Source organism: Pelodiscus sinensis, chromosome 4 (assembly GCF_049634645.1).
Source record: "Pelodiscus sinensis isolate JC-2024 chromosome 4, ASM4963464v1, whole genome shotgun sequence".
NCBI classification, from domain to species: Eukaryota; Metazoa; Chordata; order Testudines; family Trionychidae; genus Pelodiscus; species Pelodiscus sinensis.
Window position 1 is genome coordinate 75,277,398 of NC_134714.1, and position 23,255 is coordinate 75,300,652.

The 23,255-nt window shown below is 43.0% G+C and overlaps 1 protein-coding gene across 1 annotated transcript in view; it reads left to right on the forward strand.

Annotated features, from left to right (window-relative positions):
- The first annotated feature begins 17,201 nt into the window (after positions 1 to 17,201).
- EHF (ETS homologous factor) overlaps positions 17,202 to 23,255 on the forward strand; it is a 41,755-nt gene continuing 35,701 nt past the window's right edge. The window contains exon 1 of the mRNA XM_006124454.4: positions 17,202 to 17,357. The gene's annotated coding sequence lies outside the window, so the exon portion shown is untranslated. The remainder of the gene's footprint in view (positions 17,358 to 23,255) is intronic.

A 23,255-nucleotide genomic window follows, 5' to 3' on the forward strand; every position in this document is an offset into this window, starting at 1 on the left:
AAAGCGGGCAGAAATGAAACATTTCTGTGGACTGGACTTGATGATCTCTCAAGGTCCCTTCCCGTTCTAGTATTCTATGATTCTGTGATTCACAAAGGGCAAACCCCCTGACTAGTACTGTAATGATGAAATGTGAACAGCCCATCTCAAGGAGTTATGCCACATAATTTATCTGTCAGTCTTTAAGGTTATGGGAGCCCAAGTGGCACAATGAGCAGTAGCATAGCAGGTTGGGATATGGAGATCTCATTTTGAACTGGATCATATTTATTTACCTTTAGGATTTTCTATGGCATTCATCAAATAGTAACAAACTATCTTTTGTTACTGACACCAAGAAGCACTCATTACATCATAGCAAAGCATACTAGATCCATATTACTGGTGTGAAAATTGATGCCCAGAGGAAGAGACCTGACTCTGGTGAGAGAAAGTCTATGGCAGAGGCCTGAAAATAGCCCAGATCTCCTGATTCTGGTGCTTTACCACAAGTCTAGGGTGACCATATTTCCCAAAGGGAAAACAGAACACTGTGGGGGGCTGGCCCAGACCCCCATGGACCACAGGACTGGCATCTCTGCTTGCTCTCCCACTGCATGCCTCCACACCACACCTTAATTTTGATAAAAGTGGGCATTTGTCCCATTTACTCTTGACAACTGCTCAAGTCAGGGTACTTTTACCAATAAAGTAGATGGGCCAGGACAAGGCTTAAAAAAGGGATTATATGGGATATATAGTCAAGCTATGATAAGAGTGTTCTCTGTAGGAAGGGCTTATTGCAGTAGTGACACACTTGGGATTTTTTAAAGACTTATATAATTTCCTTATTCTGTATTGCAACACTGGCCTCAAGGCTGACCATGTACAAGTCTAATTTTTCCCTGGCAGAGGAGGCACTATGATGGTGCCTATTTTTAGAGGGGATGATGAAGTGCTTAGATGTATGTGACAATTGGTGTATATAACGCTATATCTATGACTAATTTTGTCCTTTTGGACCAGTTAGTAAAGTTTAGTAAAGGGTGTAAGGTTTCAATTTCAATATATAAATAAATAAGAAGTACGTGGAGTTCCCTGGAATTTTAAAGTAGTTAACCATAAACCTGATATTTGCATATCAGTGTCACTGAACATTGTCCTCGTATTAAAGAGGGGATGAATTCCTTCAGGACTATTTGCCTGCTGTAGCTACAAACAAGGGTGAAACTATCTATTTACTCAATGAAGGCTGAGTAATTCAGAGTCCAAAGGCAATAGCCTCAGAATGAAAGAAAGAGAAAGTGTGCTGAAAAAGAGTGTGTACACACCTAATGGATCCATTTGATCTGGCTCAAAGAACTGCTCTGGCAGGATCCCTATAGGAGGTGCTGAACGTAAATGGTCAGATTTTTTAAAATCTCATTTGTACCAGTACAGTTCTTGTGCAGCTCCATCAGCTTCACTAGAGTTACTCAACATTCACACTACCCTAAACATGATCAGAATCTTACCCAAAATGCTCAGATCTCAGAGGCCTGCTTGAATGTAGTTCCAAAATTTGTGAATAAATCCATTTACAGTGCACCCAGCTCATATTTATACACCAAAACAGATGGATTCATAATTGATATGGGCACTGGTAAGGGAATCTTCTTAACATTGTCTCCTTTAGCTGTCATTTCTCACCCTCCCTCCATTTTCCTCCCTATTCCTAATGCTCTAATTTGCTGATCTTTTCGCATAAGCTTCACTTTCTGTACTCTTCCCAATAATTCCCCAGCTTCTCTCAGCCATATAACAGAGTGCTTCTGATTCTTTTCTCTCTCTTGCTCACATTCCCTCTCTTCATAGTCATTCAGGTCTGTGATATTGATGTAAACACGGAGACAAGTCCACCAACGATGTGAAAAGTTCTCCTATGCATTTCACACCAGAGAAATACTGTATTGTATGCATTGCCATCCAGCCTTTCAGGTTTCCATTCCTTATATGTCTATAGCTGGGCTTGGGACCCGTGCTGTGGAAATGGTGACAAAATTCCATTACTGATATAATCCATGGGTTCATGGAGTTCAGGGTTCCCTCCAGTGGACACACGCCACCACAGATGCTTGCTTCTTTGTAACCTGCCCTTAAGCCTTTTATAAATAGTCTAAAAGTTTTTTGGATTTAGATACTGCGCCTTCTCAATATCCTAATACACACTGAGAAATGTGCTAGTGCATCCTGCATCCAATCACAGCTCCATTTCACCAAAGCATATGGTAAACATCTGTAGCTTTGATGGCAGTGTACATGATTGTAGTATAGAAAATTCCAGTTTTCACACACCCATGTGTTATCTCTATTGCCCAGGAAAAGTTTTTATTCTTATTTTTATATGGCTCCTCAATTGCCTCTGTTTAATGAATCACTGACATTTTAATAGCCTATTTTCCTTATCTTTCAATTTGCTATTTAGTCCCTGCACAAAAGGAATCCTGCGAGCTAGGAACAGCCATAACCAAAAACTTTGATCTAATTAATCTTGAACACTGAGAAAGGTGGAATGGTCTGGAACCAAATTTTGGTGTGGCTCCCCTATCTTTATATTGAGTCAAAATCGCCACAATCCAAAACTACTGAACGTTGAGGGGTTTGATTTGATATGAAGATCGATTTGGATTTAAACTCTGCATTTGGAACCCATCTGTGCTTCACTAGGCTTTTGAAAAGGCTTGGATTATTTGTTTTATAAAAGACTCCAATGTGACACCAATGAAACATTCTGCTACATGTATGAAATCAAAGATCTCGGAGGGAGAGCTATTTGAACTTCCATAAGGAGAGAGAACAGGCATTTTTCTGTAGTTACATTATGCTGAGAGAAAGAACCACAAGTTTACACCCCTATCTATGCCCATCCTGGTTCCAGTTGCGCAGTGCCCTGAACAAATACTCTACCTCTGCTGTTTGCGTTATTTTGTTTATCTTCTTGTCTGCATTTATTACAAGATAAACAGATTTTTAAAACAGACCACACAGAGTACTAAAAAGCTTGTTTTGACTTTAGCAGAGTCTGTGTTTCCTAAGAGAGTAAAATAAGAGACAGAAAAGCTCTCAGATCATTTTGCGATGATCCCAGATTGTTTCCTACTGTATTTTTTCAAGTGCTCTATCTAACCTGGAATATGATAGCTCAACTCCTGTGGCTTCCCCCTCTTCCTATGGGAGAGGATTACACAATCCAATCAACTTTTCTTGATATTCCTCTTAATTTCATCCCATTAGTTCTAGTGATACCATCTTTGTATCACCCCAAACAATGCCTCATCTTCTGTTTACATCCTTCAGGTATTAACAGATTATTGACCATTTTTGATTGGCTTAGTTCACATTCACAGACTTTAAGTCCAGAAGGAACCATCACGATCAAGACTGGTCCTAACTAATTGGCAGCCTGGGGCGACCGCCAGATGATTAAAAAAAAATCGGACAAAAATTTGTCAAGCAAAAAAACAAAAAGAGTTCGGGGAGTAACCAGGGAAACCTGGATTCGGGAGGTTGGGCCAAAATGCAGTTGCGCCCTGCTCCTAAGACCGGCTCTGTTGGCGACCCCTTGAAAATGGTGGCCTTGGGCAACCACCAGGCTCTCCCACCCTTAAGACCGGCTCTGATCATGATCCTCTAATCTGACCTCATCCTTTTAGTTGCACCAAGAATATCTTCCCAGGTAGTTATAGCGCAGCACTTTGCTGCACACTGCAATTTACACCCCCATAATCCAAACTGTGGGGTAGTGCAAACAAGCCCTTATATACACATTTGATTAAAGTTACACTGACTTGTTTAGCAATTCCCCGGTTTCCAATCATTCCTTTCTCCTGCAAGAGTGAAAACCATCCCCCTCTTCCTTCCCATGGGCTGGAAGCCCACTTCTCAATCCCATTGCCCTGCCTGATTATATGCTTTGATTATGCCCACTGTTAGCAGAAGCACTTATGTGCTCAGAGTTCAATGCTACTGACTGGGATGGTGGTAGTGTTGCTAATGTGCATCTAGGATGAGAGTCATGTTTAAAGGAAAAATAAAAGGAACCTTACATCAACACACACTGGGTGAAAGATGCCAAAAGTTAAAACCAAACAATGTAACAACCTCTATGAGAAATAGAAAAGGGGTGGGGTGAAAACCAAACAGAAATATTCAGTGTGACTTGAGACTTCCATGGAAGAGATAAGAGCAGCAAAAGAGCAGAACGAGCTAGTAGGATGAAGGGGAAACCAAAAGACATATACAAATATTGTCGAAAAAAATGCAAACATTTGAGAGTCAGCAGGCTATTATTTGTTTAATACCCACAGTGTACTGGTCAAATCAAGAGGAGTATAAAAACACAGCAGAATCCCTGTATAACTATGGCTCCTATTGATGCTAACAGGTGAGCTGGAAATTGTGGGGAGTTTGAAAAAAAAAAAAAAGTCACTAGGAGAGGTAAGAACGATACAGCACCTACAGCTCCATTACCTACATTACAGTGTGGCATTATAGAACCTCAAGCATCAAAATAAGGGCAAAGTTTTGTTTTGATCTGTGAAATGAGCAAGAAACATAATTAAGGGGTCTGCAGGGAGTGATTTCTGAAAAAATTATTGTAAGGATATGGGCAAAATTCTCTGCTAGTATAACCTCGTACAGTTTAATTGACTTAAATGGAGTTTTGCCCATTTATGCCAAAAGAGAACTTTTCCATAAATATGTATCACCTAGATAAGTGAGCCAAATCTTCTCTTATTCCAGCAAATAGTCCCATTAATTTATTGAGATTACTTGTCTCCACGGGTGCAGACAAAGGCTGTTAGGATGATCTAAGGAATAAAAAACCTACCCTATGAAGGAGACTCAAAGAGTTTGGTTTGTTTAGCATAACCAAAAGAAGGCTGAGGGGAAATATGATTGCACTCTAGAAATACATAAGAGGGATGAATACTAGGGCGGAAGAAAAGTTATTTAAGTGCTAATGTAGATGCAAGAACAAATGGATATACACTGGCCATCAATAAGTTTAGACTTGAAATTAGGTGAAGGTTTCTAACCATCAGAAGAGTCAAGTATCAGAGGGGTAGCTGTGTTAGTCAGAAGAGTGAAGTTCTGGAACAGCCTTCCAAGGGGTGAAATAGGGTAAAAAAACCTGGCTTTTAAGACTGAGCTTGGTAAGTTTATGGAGGGGATGGAATGGTGAGATTGCCTACAATGGCATAGAGCCAATCTGCATGAGCTCCATGATAGCAGAAGGCTACCTGAAGGGGTATTCCAAAGAGGATGGAGGAGTCTATTCTCAGTAGTGATAGTTGATAGAACAAAGAGCAATGGTCTCAAGTTACAGTGGGGAAGGTTTAGGTTGGATATTAGGAAAAACTATTTCACTAGGGCTGTGTCCAGACTCAGGGTTTTTTTCAAAAAAAGTAGCCTTTTTTCGAAAAAACTTCACCTGCGTCTAGACTACAGCCACGTTCTTTCGAAATTAAATCGAAAGAACGCGGCTTTTCTTTCGACAGTGGTAAACCTCATTGCACGAGGAAGAACGCCTTTTTCGACAGAGATCCGTTGAAAATAGGTGAGTGTGGATGCGGGGAGGCCATTTTTTCGAAAATAATGGCCTCCAGGAAGATGCCCTGGTGGACAATCTGGGGCATGCCTTGCATGTCTCTGGTTCCTGTCTGCAGCCATTTCTTAAAGGGACAGGCACCCTCACAGCCACTTGTGGCAGCAAAGCAGCCAGAGCACCCGGCTGGTGAAGTGCAGCATGTCCCAGCCCCAAGACCCTCCTGGCCCTTCTAGAGAACCTTCTGGGGACTCAACCAGGGTCTCCAAACACCGGGCACCATCATGGTCTGGGCCAGAGCTCAAGACCCTTCTCGAGCTCTGGGGAGAGGAGGAGGCCTTACAAGCCCTAAAAAGCCGGTGGCAAAATGCGGACATTTATGGCTGCATGGCAGAGGCCCTGGCCCAGAAAGGACACTACCTCTGCACCCAGGACCAGGTGCGCTCCTAAGTTAAGGAGCTGCACCAACGGTATGTGAAGGCCAGGGAGGAGAGCTCCCGTTCTGGGGCAACCCTCCACTCCTGCCCTTATTATACTGAGCTGGACCAGATCCTGGGTGGTGATGAAGCATGCACAGCACTGCGTCTCGTCCAGTCAGGCTTGGCGGACCCTGTGGTGGACGCGCCAGAGCAGGACCCAGAGCAGTCTGGAGACGGGGACATGGTGCCAGAGGAGGAGGACAGTGAGGAGACGGCGACCCTCACCCTGGAGCCAGTCACACAGACCCCAGAGGCCTCCCAGGTGTCATCTGACACCAGAGATGAAGCAGCAGGTGAGTGCAGTGAGGTTGTGTAACACCCAGGGGAGGGGGAGGTAGGTGGGTGCACAGTGGGTGATGCACAAGGGAAACCTGTAATGCTCAGGCTGATGCCCAGGTCACACACAGTGTTACCTTCAGAATGTCTGATTCCCCTGTCTCAAGGAGAGGGCATGCCCTTTTGGACAGCTGTTGCACACATCACTGATTGTGACAGAAATGTAGCCATGTTACTCTGATCTGAGGAAGTGGGTCTGGCCCACGAAAGCTCATCCCCTAATACACCATCCTGTTAGTATTTTAAGTGCTACATAGTCCAGTTTTTTAGAACTGGTTGTGTCTTCCTCTTTTCCTCCACAGCCGGACCAGCCGTGCAAAAGGGCCGCAGCACCCCAGCCCCACCTCCATCTCGGGGACATGGGAGCTGCAGACACAGGCATGTGTATGAGGACATCCTGAGGCAGCATGTGGAGGCCATGCAGGAGCTCAACACCATCCTGCGAGAGAGGGTGGAGGCAGAGGATCGGTGGCATGACCGGCTGATGGAGGAGCTGGTCCAGCAGCGCACGTCCCTGAGTGCCACTCTCAGGGAGGTCTGTGGCTTGCCTGCTCCTGTGCCTAGTCCTGCTCCTCCAGCACCCATGACCCTGCCCCACCAAACCCCCCTTCCACAGCAGCATCCCTTCCCCCCCTTGGACCTCCCTCTCCCCCAGTCCCCCCAGTTCCCCAGCCCCTCTCTCCCCCTGGCCCTCCTCTCCCCCAGGCCTCCCAGTCCCAAGAGCACCTACCCGCTGTTATCCAGCCAACCGACAGGTGCACCACCCGATCCCGTGGCCATGGTGGACCCCGAACATGAGGCCCAAGCAGGAGACTGAGATCAGGCAAGCACCATGCAACCTGATCCCCTTCCCCCCTGCAGGTTTCAAGTCCCCTTCCCCCCTCCAGGTTGCATGTCCCCTTCCCTCCTCCAGGTTTCAAGTCCCCTTCCCACCTCCAGGTTTCAAGCACCCCCATCACCCCAGTTAAATGACAAGGAAAGTGTTCAACAAAATGTTTATTGTACATAGTTTGGCATGAAAGTATATTTTCTACATCAAAAATCAGCAAAAGCTTTTTTATGTTTGCAACAGTTATACTATTTTCCAGTGAGTAATATTTAATAAAATAAAACAGAACTTATTATTTTGAGACAAACCCTGGTGTTTATTATTTCTCCAAACAGAGGCAGGAGATGGGTTGTGGAGGGAAGCTTCTATTGGGTCAGGGCCCAGTCCCCAGGCAGAAGCCCCTCAGTAGAGTCAGTGGCCTCCAATTGAGAATTGCTCCCGTAGGGCCTCCCGTATGCAAACAGCAGACCGGTGAGCCAGGTGGATAGCAGCTCTCCGGGGCTGGGCAAAGTGCCTCTCCTGACCATCAGCACCTGTACCCCACCCTGGTAGGAAGGCCTCCCCTTTCCTCTCCACCAGGTTATGGAGAACACAACACGCGGCCACCACCTCAGGGATGTTGCTCTCCCCCATGTCTAGGCGTGTGAGCAAGCACTGGAATCTGCCTTTTAAACGTCTGAATGCACATTCCACCTGGTTGCGAGCCCGGTTAAGGTGAGCATTAAACTGCTCCTTGCTCGCATCCAGGTGGCCGGTGTAGGGCTTCATCAGCCACGGCATCAGGGGGTAGGCGGCATCAGCCACTATGCACACCGGCATGTGCACATCCCCAACCGCAAAGTTGTGATGCGGGAAAAATGTTCCTGCCTGAAGCCTCCGGTAGAGGTATGAGTTCCTGAAGATGCGGGCATCATGTGCCCGCCCTGACCACCCAACACAAATGTCAGAAAACTGGCCACGACAGTCGACCAGGGCATGGAGGACCATAGAAAAGTAGCCCTTTCTGTTAATGAATTGGGCTGCTCGATGGGGCAGTGCACGGATTGGAATGTGTGTCCCATCGAGCGCTCCTCCACAATTCGGGAAGCCAAGGGCAGCAAAGCCGGCCATGATGCTGTCCAGATCTGGTAGACAGACGAGCCTGTTCAGCAGCTCCGAATTGATGGCCCTCACCACCTGCAGAACGAGACAGACAACAAAATGTTAGAAGGGGTGCCTTATCTCTTAGGAGGAGAACCCACCACCTACCTTCCCTCTCAAACACCCCGGGAATCCCCTCCTCAGAACTCCCCCTCCCAGCAGTTCAGGGTGAGTGGAGGAGCTCCCTCCCACTCACACTCCACTTTGCCCTTCCTGACAGTCTCTCTTCCCCCCACCCCAAACTGTGACTGTCCCCAGACAATGACTTACCTCCATCAGGATGTATCCAACAGTAGACCTGCCCACTCCAAATTGGTGTCCCGTGGAGCGGTAGCTGTCGGGGGTTGCCAGCTTCCAGAGGGCAATGGCGACCCTCTTTTGCATGGGGATAGCGGGCCGCAGGTGGGTGTCTTGCCATTGCAGAGCAGGGGCGAGCCAGGTACACAGCTCCTGGAAAGTGGTCTTTCGCATCCGGAAGTTGCGTAGCCATTCTTGGTCATCCCAGAGCTGCATAATGAGACGGTCCCACCAGTCAGAGCTGGTGTCAAGCCTCCAAAAACGCCTGTCCACAAACAAGTTTGGAGGCAAGGGCAGTAGGGCTGCATGACGGATGATCCCTTCATACCTCTGGTTTGGGTCCAGATGGGGAAGTACCCTCATGACTGTGTCATGCAGATGCAGCAACACTTGCAGTATGATGGCGTGGGGCCTTCGCCTGCCATGGGGCAGCTCTGGCTCCATGCCAAAAAAAATGGGTCTAAAACAGAAAAACCTCCACACAAAAAACCTGCTGGGGTGTCCCAGGAAGCTGAGCACTCCAAACCAGCACTGGAATGCCTTGCTTACCTCCTACAGGGACAGCAAAGGCAGCTGCAGGAGCAGAGCAACGGGTGTTCGAAAAAGCGCGTCTAGACTACAATACGCGGATCGGAAAATCGATCCGCTTTTTCAAAAAAGAGCGTCCTGACTGCTGGATGATATTTTGAAATTAAAAACCACCCAGAACTGCTTCTGCCAGGGCATGGGGGCAGCATTTCCTTCCGGGTGCTGCTGCCTGCCCTTTGCAGAGACACGTAGTTAAAGGGTCCTGCTTTGGTCAGGGGGTTGGAATTGATGATCTCCTAAGGTCTCTTCCAAATCTATGATTGACAGCAAATATGGCTGGTGTGATAAGACACTAGTTGAGGAAGGCTCTCAGGGCATGTCTTCACATACCGTGCTGGAGAGCGATGTTCTGGCATTCAGTTTAGTTGGTCTCGTATGAACCTGTAAAGTGAACACCAAGGGTAGCACTGGACGGTGTCTGTGTATTCTTCTCAGTTACAAGGAATAAGGGAAGCTGACAGGAGCATTTGCTCCTGTTGGCCTCCTGCAGTGGGGACGGTGCCAAGCTTGGCTTAAGGTAAACTGACCCCAGCTACATATTCTATGTAGCTGCAGTTGAGTACCTTACGCCGACCTTCCAGGTCTAGTGTAGACCTGGCCTTAGTTACTATAGAGAATCCTTTCCCAGGTGTCTGCCTGGTGGGTCATGCCCACATATTTAGGATTTAACTGATTGCCAAATTTGGATTTGGCAAGGAATTTTCTCCTGTGACAGATTTGCTGAGACCCTGGGTTATTAATTTTTTTTTGCCTTCCTCTGCATCATGGGGCTTGAATCACTTGCAAGTTTCAGTTAGTGTAAATGGTCGATTGTCTGCAACTTTAAGTTTTTAAACCATGATTTGAGAACTTCAGTAATTCAGAGGTTAGGGACCTATTATAGGAGTGAGTGGCTGGGGTCAGACTAAATGGTTTGTGTTAATATAGCTCTCTTCAAACAGAATTATGCTAATACATCCACAGCATCCACACAGGAAATGTGTGTAGGTCTCTGTGATAGCCAACATCTCTAGCAGGGGCAGAGAAGATCTGATAAAAGAAGGGGGAGTTAGGCATCTACCGTAAATTAGTGTATATAACTCGCACTTGTGTATAACCTGCACCTGTGCATAACCCACGGTTTTTCCTGAATGTGTAAAAATAATTTTAGATAACCCACAGATGTGTATAACCCGTGGGTTATATATGCAACTTTAAGGTAATTGCACATACCTGCTGCCAGCGGGGGGGACGTAGAGCGCAGCGCAGGCGAGCTGGCCGGCCTGTGGGAGGGGAGCCGCACTTGCGCCCAGGCTCCGCGCAGCCATAACCTACCCTCCTCCGGGTGGGAGGAACAGAGAGTGCAGTGGAGGCAAGTAAACATAAACTTGTATATCCCGCGGACATGTATACCTGGAGGGGAGGAGGAGGTTTGTAAAAACATGTATAACCCGCGGGTTATATACACTAAAAGATGGTAACTGCCACTACAAATGCCTAAAATGCCTAAATCCAATATTTAGATTGACGAAATTGAGGCTCAGCTGCTTTCTAACCTATTATACTCCATGGGTACCTAAGTTTCTACTTGTTAAGTCCCGTAGGTACCCAAATGTCTGTCACTGGGCATGCGCAAAGCGATCTCAATCCTGATAGCACCCAGCAGCTATACACCTATTCACACTAGGCATTACCCTACCAATCTTGACTGTGTGGCCTGATCAAGTGGGCAAGCACTGAGGCTATCATAGGTTTATCTGCACTGCAGCTGGAAGTGAGCCTCCCAGCCTGGGGACATAGACCTCACTAGATTGGCTCAAACTTTCTTCTTCCCCTTATCCCATTATTTGGTGTCAGGTCTGTGTACAAACATCTGCCATCTTCATCTGTCTAAGGTGGCATTAAGGTTTGCCTGCTTACCATCATCTTTTGTGCAATCTATATAATGATTTGCCAGCTTTTCCTGGGGCGTCTTTCCTACCACCTCTTCCTGTGATGCTATCTTCACCAAGTCTTCTTCATTCTTCTTTTGCATGAAGAATGAAAGGCCAGTGAACTTTCATCAGCCACATCATGGGCTTAGACTTCTATCCTCATCCCTTCTTTTCTGGATTTCATCAGCCACTTCATGGATTTAGATTTCTATCTTCATGCCTTCTTTTCTAAATCTATCCTTTTGTATAACTATTGTTTGAAGACAACTTGTCTTGAGCACTGGTAGGCACTGAATCCACCTTCTCTTTACCACCCATGCTTCTGAATTGTACAGTATTGTGGGTGCATTACTCTTCCATACTAATGGACTTTCAGTCTCAGGGTGTGTCTACACAGCAGGGCTTACCGGGAAACAAGCTATGCAAATTGAGCTAGGTCAATAGTGTAGCTTATTTTGAAAAAGCTTATTTCAATAGAATAGCTGGGAGCATCGACATAGCACTTATTTCGAAACAGAGCACTTTTTCTCTGACTTCCCTTACTCCTCATACCATGAGGGTTACAGGAGTTGTAGTAAGAAATCCTCCAGCTCGACAGTATTTCGACTTTATTTTGAAATAACTGCCTGCTGTGTAGACGTGGACTAAGTTATTTTGAAATAACATTAATTATTCTGAAATAATGTTGCTGTGTAGACCTAGTCTCAGTGGCATATGCTTGTCATACACAATACTTGAAATATGTCTCCACACTCTTCTAGCACTCTCCAGTTTAGACTCTCTCTCACATCCAAGCACATCAAATTCCATCACTCATCAATCAAGGCAATTAAACTGGACATTCTGGTTCAGTTGTGCTCCATTAATCTCTGTGTCCAGTTTCCCTATGGCTGCTCTAATGACCTACATGACCTCAGTCTCAATCATACTCATTTTCATCCCATGTCTGCTTAGCTGGTTATACCACTGGTTTACTATTGTCTCTAGGTCTTCTTTTATAGCAGCCTCTTCTTTCCCCATTGGGTTCTTCTTGTTGCTATAGTTCATTGACGTGATAAATCAGTGGACTGATGGTCAACCCATGATGCAATCCAACTTACACATAAAAGGAGGTTGGAATTCCAAAATTATGTCTGAATCATTGTTTGGTGATGTATGTAGAACATTCACCACAATTATTAGATTCTTAGACAACTCGATATTTTGTTAGCACTGTTGTGAATAACCTCCCTTACACTTTATATGAACCCAGAAATCCTGTTGGCACTCTAGCTGCGTCTATGTCATTTACCAAATTAAAAACACAGCATCTGTGGTACCTTACTTTGCCTAAGCTTGTTCAAGGAAGGATTCACAATTCTCCTCATGTCAGAATCCAAGATGCATTCCAATATCTTCATCCTGTGTGAGAGTAACTTTATCTCTTGATAATTTCTGCTTTCATGGATCATTCTCTTCTTGCATATCAAGGCCAAGAGATACTTGTGCCAATCTTTGGGAATTCTCTTGTCACATCCATTTTATGCCTCTCTCACCCAGGACTTCATCAGATCTACCATCATTTTGTCAGGTCCTGCTGTCTGATCATTCTTCATTATCTAGACTGAATTTCTCACCTCTTCCTCCAATGTCAGACTTAGGAACCACATTAGGATCACATGCTGGCAACTCTTCCAAAAAGAGCTTTGCTTCTGTGACATTCTGAACCTCAAAGTACTACGCAGAATCCGCTATACAGGCAGTCCCCGGGTTACGTACAAGATAGGGACTGTAGGTTTGTTCTTAAGTTGAATTTGTATGTAAGTCAGAACTGGTACATATTGTAGGGGAAACTCTAGCCAAACATTTCTTCAGAGCTCAGTTTTATTCTCCCACACCTCACTTCCCTCAGTCCTTTATTCTCAAGCTGAGGTGTCTGCTGAGAAAAGCCGCTCCGTGTCTCCCTGGTCTGCTCAGGGGAAGCAGCTAGTGCGGGGTTGCCTCACCTCATTTGCATAGACTCGCATGGAAGGAAAATCCTGTAAAAGATGGGGTGACTTGTATGGTTCTTTGAGTTCCTGTCCTGCTAAGATCATGGAGCATCAGTCTGGACCGACAAGAACCCAGCAGCCCCCCTCATACTTGACCTATCTGGCCAATAGGTTGGGCCGAGCAACAGACTGATACTATTCCATCAGCTCTGCGTGTGTGTGTGTGTGTGTGTGTGTGTGTTTGTGAATACGTATGCTACTTTGTTATATTGTCAATAAATGTCCCCCTGAAAAAGATCCCGTGTGCTTCTTTTAAGCATAATACCTTCTCAAATCTGGAAGATTGTCTGGAAGACAAAGACTTTGAACCAGGGAAAATGGTCCCAGTCTGAAAGGGAGTCCGATGTGTGTATTGAGGAAAAGTGAGCTGTCTGTAACATCTGTTAGGATGAGAGGCTGCTTGATTCTAACTTTAACAGATTAAGTTTGACTTTAGACTGTATTTCTATTTTTACTTCTTAGGTAACCAACTCCAATCTCTATGCCTGCTACTTATAATCACTTTACATCTTTATTTAGTTAATGTGTCTGTTTTATATTTTACCGAAAAAATGCATTTTTGTTGAAGTGTTTGGGGAATCTCAGCTCAAATTACAAAGGCTGGTGCATGTCCACTTCCCTTTGAAGAAGGGGTGAATTATTAATGAGTTTGCACTGTCCCAGAGAATCTTGAGCAGCGTAGGATGGTATGTTTCTGGGATGCAAAGTTGAGGATTGGGGTGAGTGACTGATGTCTCTCTCTGTATGATTCATGAATGGCTCAGAGAGCATTCAGGCAATTTTGGCTGGGTGTGTGGCTCCAGATGTTGATCACAGATCTGGGGGTATTTTTGTTGCGTGTCACTAGCATATCATTGTGAGAGAGCCCAAGCTGGATAATTTAGTGAGCCTAGAGGTCCCACACAGTTCCAGGTTGTATCCCTGGGATCCCATCACAGCCTCATTTAAAAGACTCTCACAATATGGTTTCCACCTCTCCTTCATTGGTCAGATGTTACTAGAAGTCTTCCCTACTCATCCTTTATAAATGGTATTGTAATAACATCCTTCTCTGCATCTCATAGATCTTTTTGCCAGTGAACTGTGAGTAGCAAACAAGCTCGTCTAGGACATTCTCTTTAGCCTTCTTCACTGCTCATTTGGCCGCTCACTTTACTTCTTTATATTTGCTCTTATTTGCACTCCATGGGTTCATTTCTATTACACACCTTTCTTTCTTTCTTTGTTTCAGATTACTACCTGCATTTCATTTGGCCACCTCTACTCTTGTTTCATTTGGTTTCCCAACAAAATTCTTCCATTATCTTAATTCATGTTCCTTTGCGGTGGTTCCATTTCTTTTCGGCTGGTGTTAAATCTGTTTCGGGATACTGCTCCTGTACTAACTGCATAAACTTCTCTGCCACACTTCCCCTTAAATTCCTGTACTTTAATCTTGTTTCATTACAGCTTATTTCTCTCCTTGTCCAATGCTCTACTGTAGCCAGTGGCGGCCCGTCAATATAGGTGAACTAGGCGGTTGTCTAGGGCGCCAAGATAAACGGCCGTTGAGGGCTTTGTAGGCAGGGGCACCAATCGTGCATTTTTCCTAGGGCGCCAGTTGCCAGCAGCTTGTCTAGGGCCGCTCCTGACTGTAACCTTTTCCTCAAAGGGCTTGGGCTGTAGCACTAATGTCTTGCTTGTTATCTCTTTGCAGTCCATGAGTGAACTCCACTGAGATTTCCTCACCAACATCAGTCTAGCACGTTTTTCCACTATCAATATATGTGTCTGCATGACTGACTGTAATAGGGCTGCCACATATTGCCTTCAAAACACCCCTTTCCTGGTGGATCCAGTTTGCCCAGTCCTCATGTTCACTGGCTCTCCAGATATCAGCCCAATTTCACTGTGTCTCCATTATTAATACAAAATAACAAAGTCACAAAACACAAAATAGGACACAGCTAACCCAGTCCTCATCCCATTTTCTGTTGGGCACATTCAATGCTGCTTCTTTTATGGCATGGGATTTCTTTGGCTGTGCAGACCACTGCTTTTTGTCTGACCAGAAGTCTTACAGGCGTGGGGCTACCAGGCTGGAATTGAGCAAATGTTTACTATAGTGCTGAGACACCCTCCCACCATGAGCAGTGGTCCCTGGGGGAGAAGCATACAGATCTGTCTCACCCCTCCTCATAGCTGGTATCCACCATTGCACTTTGCTAACTTGTAAAAAAGAAGAAACTGCTTTCAACCAATGTATTTTAGCCTGCTAAAAAAAGTAGCATAGATGTGGAAGGTAGGCTGGCAGCTTGGGCTCTCAAGCCTATCCAACCTGGGGTCTGAGCTTGGGTGGCCAGCCCACATCTCTGTCGGAGCCACAGTGACCACATGGCTATGTTTCATGTGTTAGCTCAAGTCGATCTGGTTACGCAGACTGGGAGTCTCTCTTTCAGGAACAGAATAGACATATGGCGGGAGCACATCTACCCTGAACAAAACACAAGTGCTGGAAGAGGGAGTGATGGTATTTTATACAAAAATGGAATCGCTTCCACAAGAGAGATTAAGAGGCCTCCACCCCAGAATATCCCATTGCCCAGTGGTTAGGGGATATACCTGGGAGTTAGGAAAGTTCCTATGGGTATGTCTACACTACCCCGCTAGTTCGAACTAGCGGGGGTAATGTAGTCATCCGCAGTTGCAAATGAAGCCCGGGATTTGAATTTCCCGGGCTTCATTTGCATGAAGCCGGCCGGCGCCATTTTTAAATGCCGGCTAGTTCGAACCACATGCCGCGCGACTAGACGTGGCACTGACTAGCTAGTTCGGATTAGGCTTCTAATCCGAACTAGCTGTACGCCTCATGGAACGAGGTGCCATTCCCCGCTGACTCCCCCTAGCCGGACGCCTTGCCCCCTCTCTTCCGCCCCCGCCTTCAGGCCGGTGGCTGGGTTTCCTCAGCCAGCTCGTCGCTGGCAGCTGTGCGGGGCTTCCCCCGCCACCCTGCAAAGTGGTGGAGGGTTTGCTGCTTGCCACGCCAGTCCCCGGTGACCCCCCCCTCACCGAACGCAGTGCGGGTCCCATCAGACCCATCACAGGGGCATACTCCCAACCCAATCCCCCTCTCCTCTCCTCCTCTTCCCTTCCCCAGAGCCAAACACCTCCACTCCCTGCTGTAACCCAGTCCCCTTTCTCCCCCAACCTTATGTCCGGGTCCCAACTGACACCACCACTTGAAATGCAACCCCGCACTTTTTCCATTATTTTCAATAGGAAAATTGACCCCGCATAACATGTTTTCACTTAACACAATCATTTTCTAAAACATATCTAAAGTGTTAAATGAGGAATTACTGTACATGCATGTTCACCCTCCTGCACATATAAGCATGCCCTTGCTCCAGAATGTTCTCTCATGACCTTTCCCTTCACTCAGATATTTACAAAACTTAGAGGTGAAAATTATATAATGGACTCAAATCTCCTTAACACATGTGCAGCCCTGTTATGTTCACTGAACATAAGTGAAGGGAGAAGTTAGCCCATGATTTTGGATCATCCAGTCTATCTTCCTGCCAACATATGTTTATTCCCCACAGTATATTTTCCACTGTTACTTCCAATTTAATTTTAAATGTCCCAAGTTTTGGACATTTTTACCTTTGACTTCACTTTGTTCTAATTATAAGCCACCTATTACCTGAAATAGCTTTTTGTGATAGATAGATAGATAGATAGATAGATAGATAGATAGATAGATAGATAGATAGATAGATAGATAGATAGATAGGAGGCAGGATGGTCTTTAAAAAACAACTGTAGATCAGTCAATACCTCATCCATTGACCGGTTTCTTTTTTGTTGTTGAGACACATGTATAACCTGGTTAGACCTGTTTTGTTTGATCACTAAGGTGTGTGAGTTGACTGTATGCAAATGTTTGCATTTTTTTTTCATTACTGCTGCAGACCCAATCAAAAGAACAGGAAATGACTTAAGGAATTCCCCCATTGGCTAACTAAATGTTCTGCAAAATGTTTTAAAATTAATATCACATCCATTTATCATCACTCCTGTGAGACTTTTGAAGTGCTAACCTAGCACCTGTGTTTACTTAATACCTGCCATTCTCTAGACAGCATTCTCATTGCCTCAGCTAAAGGATTTCCCCTTCAGAATCAGCAGCTAAATGAGGTAAGTTTTTTTAAACTTCCTTTGTAAATTAGCACCACTGGGGATAAAAAGAGAACAGAAGTGTACACTGGAATCACTCCCACGCAACACCCATAACTGCTCCCCCCCCCTTTTGAAACTGCAACTAGCCTCTTCTAATCAAAAGCTGTTGAGCATTAAAATAATAAATGTTTTCATTCTCCTGCCCTGAACTTGCCTCCAGCCCTCGCTTGTCTTTAAGAATGCTCCTTCTATTTGCATTTTCTTAGGGACAGAGCAGCTAGTCTCACTAACTTTAAATAGACCCATTGCTAACACACTATACTTACTGTGAGTAAGGTGGTCAGCATCTGCCCCTTACTTGGATGAGGGTTGTTTTTATAATAATGTATTAATGATGTTTTGGGACCTAATTGTGTCACCTTTACTGACATTAAATAGTACTTTTATCTCCTGAATAAGTGCAGTCAAATCAATGGGGATACTTATTTTCATAAAGTACCACTCAGTGTGAGCAAGGATATTAGAAGCAGACCCTTTTCAACTTGGTCTGAAATTGCCATTGAGTCTCCTTAGCATTGCAGTGTCAGTGGGCACTAAAACTATCTTGCTGTTTTTGTAGTAGTGATGGGTGGTAATTATGGTGATGGTAAAAAAATCCTTCCTCGCTCATTTTTTTGCTCAGTCCTTCCTCAACTAAAACGCCTCCTGGTTTCATTTGGGGCTATATCTTGAAGTCCTTAGCCTCTTCCCCGTTAAAAGTCTTTACTGAAGTCAATGCACACGCTGCATAAGTAAGGACTGAATAAAACCTCAGTAAAGGCTTTAAGAATTTGGCTCTTAGAATTTTGTATGTTGTAGTCCCATTGACTTCCATGGTACTTTTACTTGAATAAAAACAGCATATGGTTGTTAAGATTTAACCCACTACAAATAACTGCATTTATTAAACTCTGTTGTAATATTTTAGTAGAAGTGATTGCACTGATTTTACAACAGGGCTGATCAGGAAATGACACTGAAAGTGTGAAGAATCAGCAATACATTTACTAGTATTTCACTGCTTAAGACATTTAAAATATTATTTGTAGACCTCATGGATATATATGTGTAGGCATTAGCTTGTGTACATGTTTGAATTATGTTACCTAAAAAAAAGACATAGAACATTTCCTTTCCATCTAAGTTTAAAGTGCCTACAGCTTCTTTATTTTGTTCATGGACTTTGGAAAGCAGAAACAAATTCATAATGGTAGGAGCTCCACCATAGCCAACTATAATGTAAAACTGATTGACTTAATTTTTGTTCTAGCATTCTTATATGTACCTAGCTTAAGTGTATCTATCTTCCAGAAATATTTCTTTTAATTTGTGAATAGCACTTATGGGGTATGGGTGTTTTCTGAATGAGATTTCAATGGTAAATTTACTGGTAGCAGTGTAAGTCAATTTACTGATGCAAACATTGCATTTTATAGTTACCAGAGTTGGTGAAAAGAAAAGAGACTTATTACTAAAATAACTTTGACAGCCAAAGAAAACCGTTGCAGTAAAAGACTTCAGAAAAATATGACAAAGACGTTCAAAAACAAATCTCACCATGAAATGTCAATTTCAGCCAATAGTTTCAACAGACTGTAGCAGAGCAGACTAATCCTTTGTTTTTCCCACACTGGGATATCATGACAAATCAGGCAGTTGTAACTCAGCCCATGTCAGTGTTAGAAAATTTTGAGAAAAAGCAGTATTTCACAGCTAGTTATAGGGTGGCAAGAGTTCCAGTTGTGATGGGATTTTGTAACAGAACATGGTTGAGTGAGCACTAAAAATAATAATTTACTACTGTGTAGGAACAATCTGGTATCATCCCAATCAATTAGGACTCAACATTATTCTAACAGATATTCTTTCATCACTGAGTTTTTATGAGTGATAAGAAAGCTCTGTGTTCAATTCTGCTCACCCCTCCTCAATAAGATTATAGTGGAACTGAAAAGAGATTCAGAGAAGGGTAACAAAGATGATCAAACAGTATGGAAATGTTCCCAGACAAGGAGAGACTAAAAAGATTAGGGCTGTTCATCTTAGAAAAGAAACAACTAAGTGGGATATGAAATAGTCTATAAAAATCACAAATGGTATGAAAAAAGTGTATAGAAAAGCCTTATTTACCTTTTCTGACAAAATGAATAGGTGGTAGCAACTTTAGTACAAATAAGAGGAAGTTCTTTTTCATACGACATGCAACTAACTTGTGGAACTCATTGTCATGAGATGTTGTGATAGCCAAATGTAAAACTGGGTTGAAAAAAAGAACTGGAGAAAGTCATAGAGGATAGGTCCATAAATGTGAATTAGGGATAGAACCCCATTCTCATGAAACTCCTAAAACTGTGACTTCTGGAATCCAGAACTGCAAGATGAGCAGATCAGTCTATAATTGTCCTATTTTGTACACGTACCCTGAAGTCTTGGTATAGGTCACAATCAGAGGTTAGATGTTGGACAAAATGGACTATAGTCTAACCTAGCATGGTAGCTCTCATGCTCTTATGGACAGATCATTAGATATAGGAATTAGTGGAGAACAATATGAGGACAAATTACACTCTAAAATCATTTAGTTCCTCTAGAAACTCTTTTAGTTGATTTCATTCACAATAAATATCCATGTAAATATTGATATGTGTGTCTGAGTGATATAGGAAGAAGAATTTAGGCTAGAGATAAAAAAAACACACAAAACAAAACATCCAAAATCATAAATAACAGAAATTAGAGACAGAAAAGCTGTCACTTTAGGTAATCCATTTTATCTCCTGCTCAGGAGGAATTGTTTGCTACAGAGTTTTGCTCTATCCCTCTTCAAATAGTACAGTCAAATTAGGAAGACACAGAGTAAAAAATACAGAGCAAAATTTGTTTTTTTCCCTATAATCATGCTGACGATGCATAAGTGTGTATCAAGTAGATATTCTCCATGCAGGGGATCAGTGGCAATATCTGAAGACAGTCGTTCGAGAGGGCAAAGCTATTACCACTGCACACATCCAAAATATATATTTGAGTTGGATCTGGAAATTCTTCCAGACTCTACTCTTGAGTTTACATTCCTCATGCAATTTCATGCTCTCCATATTAAAATATTGAGACCTAGGTAAGAACCACATCCTTTAGTCATTCCTCAAGCCCACTGACTGCAAATTATATTGATGCATTCATGTTTTCTGAAGATGATCCCGATCACTATGATTTTTAGGGGCTCAGACAAATCTAATTGGTGCTTGAGTTCCTGAAAAAATATATCTGGAATGTGATCTATTTGAATCATGCTGGTAACACTCAATAACCTGATGTGTTCTTGTTTAGAAGGTGGATTGCACAGAACGCACCTGGCTGACTTAATATTGGTCAGTGTGCCAAGACTGAAATGTAATTAAATGGCTGACCACTGATCAATGTATTTTTACTAACAATCTGACTCCCCTCAGTGTGATTCCCTTGGGTTTTGTATTGCTCAGCTTCTCTTCATGCTTCAAACAGCTGAGGATTAAGTTTCCAGTTGTTGGTGAGAAGAGTGTACAGGTTGAACCTCTCTAGTCTGGAATCCTCGGGACCTAACCGGTTCCGAATGAGAGAATTTTCTGGATCATGGGAGATCAATAATGTCTAGAAGCATTACCAACATTTCCACGGCTTATTGTCCTGTTAGAGGACATTTAGGGGTAAATTAGAGCTAAATAATAGCACAGAACACTGAGAGTTAGGACTGATGTAAACAAACTTTATGGGATCGCAGGAAACTTTGCTACACTCATGAAAAGTAGGTGTCTGGCTAACTAAAATCATTCTGGATGATGGATGTTTCTGGATGAGAGAGTTCTGGATTAGAGAGGTTCAACCTGTACAAGAAAAGTGATCACAGGCAGAATTTCCAGACATTCATTTTATAAATGATTTGCTGAGAAGAATGATGGGTCATATTATGTTAAGATGTACTTGGTGCTAAAAGGAAATGTTAGTGACTTTAATGCCTGTGCAGTAAAATTAAATCTGGGCCCAGTAACAGAACTTTTAGACAATAAATATATTGGATATTGTTATTAATTCTTGAGACAGTGTAGTGTTATTTTTAAGTCTACTGTTAACTGAGTAAACAGCTAATAGCACCACTGCCAAAATGCAATGGCTTCAACTGCTCAGTGATCCTGCAACTTAAAAACTCTCAAAAAGGAGTAACACCAAAAATATGTTCTTGTCTTATCTCTGAGTTAAACCTGTGCACTGATCTAGCAGCCTGTATATACTGAGGATTTGATCCAGTTCCCATTAATGCCAATTGTTTGAAGACTTACTTCAGTGAGATATGAATGAGGGAGTTATGACTAGTAGAGCTGGAAGAACATTTTTTGTCAAAAAATACAGATATAGCTAGATCAGAACACGGTGTGAATTCATGCAGAATTTTCCACATTATGTGGAATAAAAAAAAATAGAAACATTATTTTGGAAATGAAATGCTTCATTTTTTAATTTCAAATTAGTCTTTGTTTTGAAATATATTTCACTTTAATTAAAAAAAATTAAAACCTCTTTGAAACTTGGAAAATGAAACTAAATTACTTGGAAAGTGAAACTAAATGTTTTGTTCAACCTGAAACAATTTTGTTTAACTTTTAGTTCATGATTTTTATTTTTATTTTTTCTGGAATGTTCACTTAACTAAAACCCTAGTTATTTGCTAAAAAATCTCAGAGGTAGCCATGTTAGTCTATGTCTTTAAAAAACAACAAGTAGTCCTGTGGAACCATAGGCTATTTCTACATAGCAGCATTATTTTAGAATAACAGACATTATTCCGAAATAACAAAGAGTGTGTCTACATAGCAAGCCATTATTTCAAAATAATGGCAAAGCTGGAGGACTTCTTACTCCGACTCCTGTAACCTTCATTTCATGAGGAATAAGAGAAGTTGAAGGAAGAGTTTTCCTGCTGTGTAGACGGTGTCAAAAGCTGAATTAAACTATTTCGACTTCAGCTACGCAATTGATGTAGCTGAAGCTGTGCAGCTTATTTTGACTTTTGCCCTGCTGTGTAGACGTGCCCTTAGAGGCAAACCAAATTATATAGAATCATGAAGTTTCACGGGTAAAACCAGTTATTTGTGTAACTTTAGTAATAAATACATGAATGCCTATAGAGATTTAGTAAAGAGATAATTTTGAGTGGTGGAGAACAGAGGGCACAGGGACATGAACAACAAGAAGAAAATACCCAGAACTAAGAAAGGGAGTTGGGTAAGCAGTAATTCAGCTTCTATTGAAATAAGTGGTAGTCTCTTAATTTATTTTCAGGGGAGTTGAATTGAGCCTTAATTAGAGATAAGCCCTGTAGCAAATCCAATTATCTGTATACCCTAAAACATTGGTTTGCAGAGGTGATATAGTGATGGTGGTCCAAAGGAGAGCTCTGTGTAGCTCAAAAGCTTTTATCTTTCACCAACAGAAGTTGGTCTTATAAAATAAATTCCCTCACTCACCTTGTCTCTTTAAAACATTGGGGAACTTTATATTTGTGACTACTGATAGGGCTATCCCTATAAATGAACAGGAAACAGTTTGCAACAGCAGGACTAATTAGTCAATGGAATAAACCAGGGGTTCTCCAAATTATTCATGTGGTGAGTCATTCCATGTGAAAGAGATTACCTCTTGAACCTTCAATTAAAGTCCCCCATATTCCAGATGCCATTCACTGCGTGTTTTTCTGCTAGCCCAATGGATTGGACAGTGCATATGCCAGTAGGAATAACAAACTGTAGGGGACCACACAATCAATATTAATGGTAACATTCAAATGAAGATTACGCAAGGCAGTAAAACAGTATTAGCAGGCAACAATGGAAAGAGAACCTTTCC